Source organism: Monodon monoceros, unplaced genomic scaffold, assembly GCF_005190385.1.
Source record: "Monodon monoceros isolate NGI ecotype Baffin Bay Population unplaced genomic scaffold, NGI_Narwhal_1 Super_Scaffold_16, whole genome shotgun sequence".
NCBI lineage: Eukaryota > Metazoa > Chordata > Mammalia > Artiodactyla > Monodontidae > Monodon > Monodon monoceros.
Window position 1 is genome coordinate 92,259,974 of NW_021703772.1, and position 12,232 is coordinate 92,272,205.

General features: G+C 36.4%; 1 protein-coding gene across 2 annotated transcripts in view; it reads right to left on the minus strand.

The window, feature by feature from the left end:
- THSD7B (thrombospondin type 1 domain containing 7B) overlaps positions 1-12,232 on the minus strand; it is a 975,661-nt gene that overhangs the window by 726,591 nt on the left and 236,838 nt on the right. The window lies entirely within an intron of this gene.

A 12,232-nucleotide genomic window follows, 5' to 3' on the forward strand; every position in this document is an offset into this window, starting at 1 on the left:
TATTTCCTATCTTTGTAACTGATTCAAAGAATAAAATCTGAAAACTACTTAATTCTACATCAATGCTTCCATTTTTGTCCATTTTTAATCAAAGATATAATGAAACCTTTTTCACGTTTCTTATCTAGAAAATTTCTTCATGTGCTTAATTCTGCATATAAGTGAAATCATCACAGTATTTGTCTTTGTCTGACTTATTCCACTTGGCATAATTCCCTCAAGGTCCATCCATGTTGTCTCAAATGGCAGGATTTCCTTTTTTATGGCTGAGTAGTATTCCTGTGTGTGTGTGTGTGTGTGTGTGTACGTGTGTGTGTAAAGCACATTTTCATTATTCATTCAGCTGTCAATAGAAACTTAGGTTGTTTCTATGTCTTGGCTATTGTAAATAGTACTGTATAATACTGCAGTGAACATGGGGGCTCAGATATCTCTCAGGACAGTGATTTCATTTCCTTTGGCTATATACCCAGAAGTAGGATAGCTGGCTCATATGGTAGTTCTATTTTTAATTTTTTGTGAAACCTCCATGCTGTTTTCCATAATGGCTGTATGATGACTCCCAAAATTTCAGGTTTATTTTATGTGACTTCACCCCCCGCTTCCAATAAATCCTCCTTTTCTAGTAGGAAACACCTGCAAGTACAAGAAAATCAAGGTGTGCACTTTCCCCACCCACACACCTTCCTCAACCCTTTCCCTCCCTCCCCTTCCCTCTCCCCCTCTCTCTCTCTATATATATCCACACACATATATACATGTATAAGTATATATACACAATTATATATACATACACATTCTTTTTCTTTCTATCCAATATTCAGAACACACTTTGGAATACTAGAAATTTTTAAGTTAGGAGGCTCTCATAGGGTATCTGCCTGCAGCTGAACACAAAGAGTTCATCCCTAACCTCAGATTCCCCTGGAAATCCATCCCAAACAAGGGAAATAGGATAAGCAAGGGAATAAAGAGTATTTTAAAGACCTCTATTAAGAAATGGCGAGGAAATGAGAAAAGGGATCACAAAAAGCAGAGCAGAGGAAGTGGGGGAGACCAGGTTAAATGGGCTAGAATGCTGAGATTGGGTTCTCCCACCAGCGACTGAGAACCTCAGTTTGTACTCGCAGAAAAATGCCACAGCTTGACTCTGCTGGTGGCTGGGAGTGTCTCCCACTGGTATGCAACATTCAGAGCCGCCTGCATGCCTCCCTACCCTCCCTGATGTAAAGAGGTTTTTCACACTAGCCCCAAATGTCCTCTTCTATCAGACTCTCACTGTTTTTCTGTCTTTGCAAGAGACTACATGCTCCCTCAATTTTAGATAATCCATAATAATAATCTGTCTCAATGTATAATGAGGAATTTGTCTCAAATTGGTTATCACTGGTGTATCTACCTACAACAAAAAGTGATACGTTATTCCTGATATATGCTTTTTCATTACATACCAGAACATTCTATGGAAGCTTGGGAAAGAGAATAGGTACTATCAGGATTAGGAAGGATGACTATAAACCTAGATATTAATTTAGGGCCAATGAAATGGTCTTTCTAATACATAAAATAATTTGCGCAAAGCACTTAGCATACTGCCTAGCATACAGATGACAGCTCTTTTCTACTGTTCAAAGAAATATTTCTCATGCAATCTTTGTATTCTCATAATGCTTTCAACATATCTCTGTTGGTTTTTCTTTCTGCAATTGTCTGCTTATGTGCTATGCCACCAACTAGATGGTAAACTCCCTGAGAGTGAAGAAAAGGAAATCATCATTGTATCCTCAGGGCCTAGAATATGGTAAGCACCATGGCAACTGCCTCATAAATATCTGACAGCCAACTGAAGGAATGAAGGTAGAGTTCTGCAAAGTTCACTACCAATTAAGTAGGATGATAATAAGAGCACCCAACCACTTATCTGAAAAGCTGGGTTTTGATTCCATCTCTGCCAATGACTTCCTGCAATGTCCTAAGCAATCCACATGGAATTGGAGACAAAGACTTACCTACACATTCCCTAGGGTTGCTATGAGGATCACATTAGATAAATACGAAGAGGAAGGCCAAGGAGTCCATTACAGAGTCACCTCCCCTCCCACAGGTTCAGTTTTCCTAGTTGAAAAAAATAGAAGGCGGTACCAGCTCCAGCACTGTATGAGTCTCAGGAATCCCTCGACCACCTACACTAAAGAAGTTCTCAGATGAATGAAAACAAAAAAATCGAATCAAATGAAACACACATTTGCTGGAAGCAAGAATTTTTTTTCTTTTCTCTCAGCTTGTGCTAATTCCTTTGTCCAAATTATTTCATTTGTTCCAAAATTACCTCCCAGTGAGATCCAAGGGCCAATCATTGAAGGTTCCTGGAGGTCTCCAGACCCCTCATTGCTTCTTCCCAACTGGGATGCACCATCATTGCCTCAGCACCAGCTGTCCCACCGCTGGGAGGCCAGGGATGGCCCCGGCCAAAGAGCAGGAAGCCTCAGCCAGGTACCACCATGGTTTTCCCATGCCAACAGTTCAACTCTAGCTCAATTTGACCTCCTAATTTGTGCTAAATGTTTTAGAACATTATCCAATTTCATATTTTAAAACAGCTTTCTGGGGTACATATAAATAACCCAGTTTGACAGAATACGGTAGAGGCCATAATAAATGCTACGTAAGTGTTTATCAGGTGAATGAGGGAAGGAATACAGAGCTAAGTAGAAGACTGAGGCCGGGGGGGCAGGGGCGGGGGGAGGATGCTCAAGTAGGCTAAACTCACACGCTAGTAAGTACAAAGCTCTGACACAAACCAGTTTCATCCAACCTCCAAATGCCTTTGTGCTGGCCTAATCTGTAATGTCGGCCATGCTTGGCATTGATTTTAAGATGACGTTTCCATTTTTATAAAACAGAAATAGACTCACAGGCCAAAAATAAACTTACGGTTACCAAAGGAGACAGCAGTGGAGGGGGTGGGGCGTAGAGGTGGGGAGATAAATTAGAGTCTGGGATTAACAGATACACACTACTATAAAGAAAAATAGATAAACCACAAGGACCTAATGTATAGCACAGGGAGCTATACTCAATATCTTGTAATAACCTATAATGGAAAAGAATCTGAAAAAGAACACATATATAGATAGATAGATAGATATAGATATAACTGAATCACTTTGCTGTATACTTGAAACTAACACAACAGTGTAAACTTTCTCTCCTTTTTTTTTTTTAATTTTTATTGGAATATAGTTGATTTACAATGTTGTGTTAGTTTCAGGTGTACAGCAAAGCCACTATAAATTAACTATGATTCCATTTAAAAAAAAGAAACCAAAAAAATAAAATGAAGTTTCTCCCACAAAAATATTGGGAAGTAGCTGCTCTCTTCATCCAGTTCCAGAGCTGCAAACTCTGGTCCAGATTCTCAGGTTCTCCTCCTCTGTCTAATGATGGGAGAGGAATCCTGACCTTCTGACAAGCCATTCTGAACATCTCTGCTGTATTTTTTCATCTGTCTTTTCTCCTGAGAACTCCCAGCTGAATTCATTGATTTTTAGCTTCCACTTTTAATGACCTCCTACTATTTAGACTATAGAATGTAGCATGGGTACCACTAAGGTCCACCATCTGCCCCCTTATAGGCAGGCTCTGGTCTTTCCATCATTGGCTCACGTGGAAGAGGGAAGTGAACTGTACCTGAAATGGGGCGCGGAGGATGGACTGAGAGGCCCCATGTCCCATTCTGTCCCTGTTGCTCCAAGCTGTCTTCCTGGCCCTCAGCTTGCTCACCTGTTACTGAGAAGGCCAGGTCTGATGATCTCAAGGTCCCTTCCAGCTCTAAAATTCTACGAAAGTATTTGCTTAAATATATGTTTCATAATGATCCAAATAATCACAGTAACCTTTGAAATTACTAAAAAATAAATTGTACATTAGCTGACCTCAGGTGTCAGTACTGACATCGGTGTTCAGGCTGCTAATTTAATCATCCTACAATGTGGTCCCTAACCATCGACTTAATTAAGTGTATCCTGCATTTGTCCTTTCCTCCATTTGTTAAGCTCTAGATTCTTTATCGGTGCCCCAATTTCCATTATGAGACAAGTGAACTCATCCCAGGTTAAGAGGCACCAATAAATTCAACGCTTTGATATTTAGAGTTGAAGACCTAAAGGAAAAGGCACCACTTTTAGGTCAACGTGAGGGTATCAGATATCAATGACATATACTCCACATCTGTTCACTAATTCATCCTGAACACTGTTTCAACATACCATCAAATCTGATTTTGGTTCTTGGGTTCTGTAATAATTAAATCATTCTCCTGCTCTAAAAGCTGGCTCATCTATTTCAAAATCAATCAAGGACAAACCAGAGAGTCCAACAAAGATGGAATGAGAGATGGCAAAGCCTACCTTTGAATGCATCTGTGCCTTTAATATTGAATACAAAATGATTTTCAAAAAAACTTTTTAAAAAGTATCCTTGATTTGTGAAACTCCTGTTAAGGGTGTACATTCTTCTTGAGTATTACAAATGAAACTCCCTGGGGAGAATCTCTCCTTGTCCAAGTTCACCCTAGTGGAAATGTCTTCAAAATATCAAAAGGACTTAAAGAGCTAAAGCGACTTCCTCAATAAATTTAAAGAATTTACCCTAAGTGCTGAGGAGTGTTTAAATATCTGTGAAATTCTTCTCAAACATCCCCTTTCCAGTCATCTTGTGACCATCCTTTACTGACCTCATTGTCTGTTTCAGAATGCAGTGATTAGGAAGCACTTGTGTATTCTCAGAAAAAACATCCTAGGGCTTAAAAAGAAAAAAATGCAAGAAGCACAGAGTAAGGGATATATTCTTAAAACATCCAAAGTTTTGCATCAATATAACTTAGAAGGAAATTCTTGGTGTTCTTTCAGGATGGGTCTTCGAGGGCCACACGGTCAATTTGCTCCATGTTGCAATCAGTCAATGGCAGCCCCTCCCACTAAAAACAGGAGCTTGTCTTGCTCCACCCTTTAGCTTTCACAGCATAGCACTTGCCATAGAGTAATGCCCAAGAACTACCTGCTGCATGAATAAAACCTTAGCATTCAAGCGTAAAGGCAGGAAAAAGAACCTAAGACATTTCAGACAAAAACTTCTTTATTAAAACAATCGGCAAATCCAAGGAATGAGAACCCTTTCCTGATTTACAGAAGCACTGAGTAAAAGTTCTTATGATGGTCTTCAAAGTATCACGAATTTATACAATCCTCTCAACTTCATGCCTTATGAGAGAGACTTGTATATAAGAGACACTTTCCAAAAGAAGTATGCATGTGTTCTATTTATTCAGGGATGCACACCCACTCATTTACAGACTCAGAAACAAAACTCATTCAGTTTAAGCTCCATGCTAAAATCACAGCTGTGAATCCTTATCTTTATTTCATCAAAATTTGAACCCACCAGTTTTGATGGATGTTTTATTTTGCTCTTAAAAATTAAGTTTTCAGTCACTTCTAAATTGTCATAAAATATTTATTTCAAAAATTACAGAATACATGAAAATGAAAGGGAGTGGTATGTAAAAGATATATTTAAGATGAAAAGTGTTCCTTGAAAATATGAAGTATCAAATCGATGTAAACTGATAAAGTATTAGATAAATAGACCCTTTTTTTGTTTGTTTTTTTATAAAATGTAATAAAAGGTTTTTCTCGGTGGTCACACTGCTGTAATATTGAAGATGTTTTCCACACTAGAATACAGAAAGGTTCTGTTGTGCAGTGGTGTGTGTGTGCCTGTGTGTGTTCTAAATTAAGCCATGGTTCTGAAGCAACCTTGATGCTACTGATCAATAACAACATGCAACTCAAAGGCATCCCTAGGGTAAAGGAGCCAAAGGAACCTTTCCAACTGTCACAAATAGCTTGTTACAAAGACAGAGAATGGTAGCAAGAACAGATACACTCACACAGGTGTGCACTAGGTTATGAGCAAGACTCAATATTTTATAGACCAAGTGGATAAGTATCATTGGTTTAGAGATCCTATTCTCAGCACTGGTGGGACACCACGTAAGGGTACAACTCTCCACTGCAGAGATGTCAGATCTTCATTCATGGCGTTCCGATTGGATTCTCTTTGAACATATGCCCTTTCAAGTGAAATTAATCAATCTCTTTATCACTCTCACTGCATCTGGAGCCATAATCATTACTCAACTGCTGAGAAAGAAATGAAACAACTAATTGCACAGGGAGTAGAGCTTAAGTGTTCAGACCGGGAAAGTTTTTATTAAGTTCTAATTCAAAAAGTAATTTTTCATGACCAGCCATAGCAGACATGCTATGTGCAGGAGACTGCACCGCCAAAGCAGCCAGCTAAGTATCCACAAGCATGTTATCGACATGTTAACAATTATAGAACTTATACTTTGTTTAAAGTATTGCACGACTGAATCTTAAATATCTTACAAGACTTTACGTGTAGTATTCTGGGTAGGAATATGAGAATCCTTCTGATTCTCTGAACTTAACATAAATGCTGGTAAGCATCAAACACATGACTATCTAGTTATTGGTAATCCTCAAATTTCCCCACCAGCAATTTTAGGAACCCCGCCTACAACTTTAATATAAACCCAATGAAATGCAACGAACAAGATTCTCACCTACTTGCTACTTTTTGAACTTTTTAAAACCTCCCACTATTTCAGGATACTAAATATAGCTGTGATTCACTGGAAACTATAGGTGTGTTCTGAACAAAACCAGTTTATGTTAACTGAAATACACTGTCCAATTGATTTGCCTTATAAAACTGGACATGTGTTCCCAGAAGAAAAGTTACAGTGTCAGAATACAGTTTTAAAATCACATTTAAGAAGGCAATAAACATCTTTGCACCATGTAGTTGAAATGATAAATAGTAGTTACTTGAAGCATATAATAATACACAATGGAGATAAATATTAAAACAAAAACAAGACACTTAACTCTCAAGAGGCTAGAATTAGAGTGTACCAGGCATAGACTGCAGGACTGATCTCTAAACAGAGTTTTAGGAAACAGAAAAACAATACATCTTTTCCATTCAAACCAAGTACCCTCAAAAATATAAGCTAAAAGATACTGGCCAAGTTCTCCTATGTCTTAATAGTCTCTTCATTTAACTAAGGGTGTGTTTCGTAACATGGTCCATTGGTACTTTAAAGGATGTTTTCTCTATTCATTTGTTTGCAGGAAAAAAGACTCTTGCCGTGATAAGGTGCTAGGAGAGGCCTTCTGGACAAGAGAGGTAGCAGAGATCATTAAAAGGCTCAGCGCCCCCTTATTATACCCTAACACTACAAGCTTCTGTTAGGCAGGAAGTACTGCAAATAAATTTTACTCCTACAATTAATATCCAGGAAGTCCAGAAAATTCTACATAGCTCTCTACTATCATCAACTTTAAATCAGGGAGTAGCTTAATCATCAAATAATAAGCTTAACAACCAAACATGGCACAGACAAGATCTGTATTAAAAACACTGTAGAGCACAGGGAACTCTGCTCAATATTCTGTAATAACCTAAATGGGAAAAGAATTTGAGAAAGAATAGATACATGTATATGTACAACTGAATCACTTAGCTATACACCTGAAACTAACACAACATTGTTAATCAACTATGCTCCAATATAAAATAAAATTCTTTAAATAAATAAATAAATAAATTGTATTTCTTTGTACTACCAGTGAATAATCTTAAAATGCAATTAAAAGAACTTCATTCAACATGAATAAAATGCTTAAGAATAAATTTAACAATAGAGGTATAAGGTTTATCCACCAAAAATTACTAAAAATTAGAAAATATTACTAGGGGAAATAAAAGAAATGGAGAGACATTCCATGTTCATAAACCGAAGACACAATATTGCTAAGATAGCAATTCTTTCTAAACTGAACTATATATTTGGCATAATCCCTATCAAAAGTCCATCAGGCTTTTATGCAGAAGTTGACAAACTGATCCTAAAATGGAAACAGAAATGCAAAAGACTCAAAATAGCAAAAGGAATTTTTAAATGAAACAAAGTTGGAGAACTTCCCAGTTACAAAATGTATTATAAAGTTATCAAGATAAGCTACAGTTAGCAAGACTGTGTAGTAATGGCATGAAGATAGACATTTAGATCAATGGAACAGAGCTCAAAGTCCAAAAATAAACCCTTATATATGACCTTATATTCATGGTCAATGGATTTTCACAAAGATGCCAAGGCAATTCAATGAGGAAAGTACAGTCTTCTCAATAAACAATGCTGATACAATTGGATATCCATATCCAAAACAAAAAAATGAACTTAAACCCTTACCCACACCATACAAAAAAGAATTTCAAAACGTATCACAGACCTAAATGTAACAGTTAAAACTACAAAAATTTAAGAAGACAGAGGAGAAAATTCTTTGACAACCTGAATAAGACAAAGATTTCTTAGCTATGAGACCAAAAGTACAATCCATAAACAAAAAAAATATTGATAAATTGGACTTTAAAATTCAAAACATTTGCACTTCAAAGACACCACTAAAAACTGAAAAGGCAAGCCACAGACTGGAAGAAAATATTTGCAAACCCCATATCCAATAAAGGGCTTGTATCTAGAACATAAAAAGAACTCTTGAAACTCAATAACAAGAAGATAACCAATGCAATTTAAAAATGCAAGAAGGATTGGAGTAGACATTTCACCAAAGAAAATATACAAATAGCTAATAAATACATGAAAAGACACCATAATTAGTCATTAATGAAATGCCAATCAAAACTACAATGAGATACTATTTCATACTCACTAAAACAAATTTAATCAAAGACACAGACAAAACACATGTTAGCAAGAAATGTGGCAAAACAGGAACCCTCTTATATTGCTGGTGGGAATATAAAAGCTATGGCCACTTTGGAAAGCAGTTTGCAATTTCTTTAAAAATTAAGCATCTATTTGCTATATAACCCAGCAATTCCACTCCCAAGAAAAATGAAAATGTCCACACCAAGACTTGCACACATATATTCACAGCAGCATTATCCATCGTAGCCAAAAAACTGGAAACAAGCCAAATGTCCATCGACTTGTGAATGGATTAAAAAAATGCTACATCAATACGACAGAATATGATACTATTCAGCAATATAAAGGAATGAAGTATCGATATGCTATAACACAGCATATATCAATGAAGTTCAAAAACGTTACCCTAAGTGAAAGAAGCCAGGCACAAAAGACAACTTCCTGTATGATTCCCTTTATATGCAATATCCAGAAAAGGCAAATTCATAGAGAAAGAAACTAGATCCGTGGTTGCCGAGGGCTGGGGGTGGGAATGGGAATTAACTGTAAATAGGTGGTCGTGATGGTTGTATAACTTGGTAAATGTAGTAAAAATAATTAAAATATACACTTTAAATGGGTAAATTTGGGTATATAAATTATACTTCAATAAAGTTGTTAAAAAGAATCATTCTTTCATGGTAATAATTGCTGTATTATAACAGCATAGAATGCTGTAAAGAGAACCCTCCACTTGGCATAAAACATTTGTTTATCTGGATCATCAACCACCAAAATGATAACCAATTAACATGAAATCTAAGGAAACATAAAAAGTGGTATTTTTTTTGGCTCACAAGCCCCTCTGTTGAGAATGGCAACACCATTTAGCAGTTCTAAGTTCAAAGTTTCAAACAAGGAAAACCAAAGACCTTTGCATAATGAAAATTTCACTAAAATTTGAAAGGGCACTGGGCTAGTGTTGATTCCATCACTTAATATCTATGCTATTCAAACTTGGTTTCTTCCTGACCCTTCCCAAAACATCTCAGGCTACTGTCAGGACCAGGTAAGGTAAAAGAAAAGGTATTATAATATAAATTTTTGACCTTATCATCAAATATAAAGGTGTCGCTCACATCCTTGATTTTTCTCACTCCAAATTTGAAGATGGAGGAAGTCAATCATATGGACCCATCTAAGTTCAACTGCAGGTTTGGTCAAATGGGCTACACATTCTTGGCTCTTAAGTAAGCTTTGAGATTGCATTCTGCCTGGTAATTGTATTGGATAGAATCCCCAGCTCTTGCTTTAAAAACAATAAAAGCATTCTATAAATGGAAATGTCAGGGGACAAAATTATTGGAGATCCAATATTTGAACCAGCTAAGGTACATGAGGAAGGCCAATAGAAATAAGCAATAAAATGGAAATTTTAAAAACACTTATTTTAGAAGATAAACTTTAAAGTAAAAGAATATCAGATGACCTCTTGAGAGAAATAATATTCTTTATACTTGCATGTCTATATATCTAAACTAAATTGCGTTCTACATGCCAGGCAGTGGGAGGGACAGGAAATAATCTCTTACAGTAGCATCCATTAAATAGCAATAAAAAGGTAGCATTAATTGAGTACTTAATACGACTTTGATCATGTAATACTTTGAGTATAGAAAATGTACTCTGAGTATGTAATACAGAATATGAACTATGCTTTACATAGACTTTCTCATTTATTCCCATTTTAGTGATGAGAAAGCAAAGGCGTAATGTTGAGGTCACACACCTTGGCTTAGCACCCAGACAGTCTGACTTTGGTACCTGTGATCTGAACCACCCCAGCACCCTACCTAATGTGTGATGTCAACATCTCTATTGTTTACAGGTTCTCTACAAATACAGCTAAGTAATTAAGCCTCAAAATGGTAGTCTAAAAAGATTTAAAAGGAAGCCATTCCTTTTCAACATAGTGAGTATACTTAGCAACAAAAATCCTTGAGCAGCTGCATTCAATTAAAAAAAATTATTAACCCTGAGGAAAAATCCACACAAAAAAAATCCATATGTTATTCTTACCAGTTTCATTCATGAAGTGCATCCATGAATGAAATTCACCGTTAGGTGATAAAACTACTTCCTTCCACAGTAGCTTATTGTTTTCCTCATTTGGGGGAAAAATGATCAAGGTAAGAGGGTAGTAATATCACAGATTGCCTACAGGAACCACAGTCTGGCTACCATAGTAATTCCAAAGAATAAAAGAAACAAAAGGATGAGATGGTTAATTCATATGCATACATTTGCTATGAAAATAAGCTTTAACAGTACATGGTATTAAAGAGAGTAGTAAATATGAATGGTGTTAAACATACACTTTTGAAATTATTTCTCTGAGTAAGTCTCAGATATTACCTGTGGCACTAATGTCTGTAGCACAGATGTCACCTGTGGCTGTAAAGTTGGGGGAACTTTGTTGATATATCAAAATAACTGCACGAATTGAGTAAATCTATAACCAACCCACAAGAAGCTAGGCTTTTTCTCCTTTTTAGTTCCAATCAACACTGCCTGTGATTCACGGTAATAAGATGATGGCCATGAAGATGTTCATAAAATCAGCTTTTAGGGTTGCTTTATGAATTTGTAATACTGTCGTTTGGTCTTTAATTCATATTTCAATCCCACTTTGATAGGTCTGACTAGTTTTCATCTTTGACTTTCATACTTCTTTGCATAGAATCCTCTGTTTTCTTAGTCAAGAAAAAATGAAACTTATCTTAAATATCAAAATTTCACCAGGAAAGAAAAAGTTGAAGGAAGATAATTTCCAGGTGGCCGTAAAGGAATTGTTCCATTGATAATCTGACCTCCAAGGAGAAATCTTCTCCCTATAAATCCCCAATCCAACAGCTCAGTCTGACACCAATCATACAGAGGCAATGAACATTTAGATTAAATTAAAACAAATTTTTAACCTGGGAAAAGTTTGGTTGGCCAGTGAATTTTATTATAAAACAGATTTTGTAGGACATGCTCAAAGAGAATAACTGAGTCAATCACCACAAAAATTAACATTCAACATCCATCCTATTCCAGAATAAATAGCCTAAAACAGAAGTGACAGAAAGGTTAGAAGACTTCCCATTAACTTGGGGGACATGAGACACTTGTATGTATTTTCACTCCTTCCTAATACTCCCTTGAAATGACAGTAAAGGTATTAAAAGATGGAAGTCAATAAGGGACAAAAATATAGAACTAGAGGTGGAGAATAGACAGCAATGAATTCTGGAACAGGTAGAGGAGCAGTAAGCAAATTGAAAGTGTAAAGGAAGCTGAAGATTCTGCCTACAGAAGAATATGGTAACAACAACAGAAAAAACTAATTTATACTTACAGAACTCTGAGAAAGTTTGTGTCCTAAAG